A 1,470-nucleotide genomic window follows, 5' to 3' on the forward strand; every position below is an offset into this window, starting at 1 on the left:
CATAACCTGCTAACAAATCTTTTCCTCTCAGTTGCTGGCTATTGGGAGGCCTACAGTATAACCCCATCACAATGTTTGCACCTTTCTTATTCCTGAGTTCCACTCTGATTGTCTTACGGGATATCCCTCTGGGATGACCTCAAACTTGTGACATTCTGCCTGATCAGCATAACAGCCCTCCAACCTCTTTTAGCACCCTGTGACACTGTGCCATTGCTAAACCAGGCTCTAAGTACACCTGCTTTCACTGTTCTGCACTCTGCAGTGAAATAAACTCACTTCTGCCCTTCGGTGCCAGCTCTACCTTCCTCTCAATGCTACTTACTGACCTGTAGCTCTGGATCACAACAACCCCTCCACATGCCCCATGATAAAAATCATCAGGGTGGCTCCAGCAAGATTCTCTGAGTGAATATTAGTTTCCCTTCACTGTAACCCATCCTCCTTACACCAGTCCCACTTATTCTGCAAAGGAGTCCAATGTTCCATATTCCTGATGCATCTTCACCCCTCACCTCCACTCCCGCACCAGATTATTAGCCACTCATTTAGGTGTACCAAATTACAATATCTTACCTCGCAAACATGTGGCAATGGAAGAAATCCTGAAATCACCACTCCAGCTTTCCTACTTCTTCACTCCCTAAATACTCTTTGCAGGACCTTTTTTCTCTGTTGTTAGCTCTAATAAGGACAATCATTTCTGGCTGATAACCCTGCCCTTTCAGAATACCTTGTCTCTGGCATGATCCAGGTAACGCACTTCCTGCAATCTCACTTATTTCCACAGATACTCCTATTTATGACCACACCCACCACACCCCGGCTAAAGTGAGTGTTGCACACATCAAAGTTGCTGGTGAATGCAGCAGTCCAGGCAGCATCTCTAGGAGGAGGTACAGTCGACGTTTCAGGCCGAGACCCATAGAAAACCATAGAAACCATAGAAAAACTACAGCATAGAAACAGGCCTTTTGGCCCTTCTTGGCTGTGCCGAACCATTTTCTGCCTAGTCCCACTGACCTGCACATGGACCATATCCCTCCATACACCTCCTATCCATGTATCTACCCAATTTATTCTTAAATGTTAAAATAACCGGCTTTTAGCACCTCGTCTGGCAGCTCGTTCCATACTCCCACCACTCTCTGTGTGAAGAAGCCCCCCCCCGACAATGTTCCGTTCAAACTTTTCTCTCCTCACCCTTAACCCGTCTTCTCTGTTTTTTTTCTCCCCTTACCTCAGTGGAAAGAGCCTGCTTGCATTCACTATCTATACCCATCATAATTTTATATACCTCTATCAAATCTCCCCTCATTCTTCTACGCTCCAGGGAATAAAGTCCTAACCTATTCAACCTTTCTCTGTAACTGAGTTTCTCAAGTCCCGGCAACACCCTTGTAACCTTCTCTGCACTCTTTCAACCTTATTTATATGCTTCCTGTAATTTGGTGACCAAAACTGAACACA

The sequence above is a fragment of the Mobula birostris genome, chromosome 28, assembly GCF_030028105.1.
Source record: "Mobula birostris isolate sMobBir1 chromosome 28, sMobBir1.hap1, whole genome shotgun sequence".
Classification (NCBI taxonomy): Eukaryota; Metazoa; Chordata; class Chondrichthyes; order Myliobatiformes; family Myliobatidae; genus Mobula; species Mobula birostris.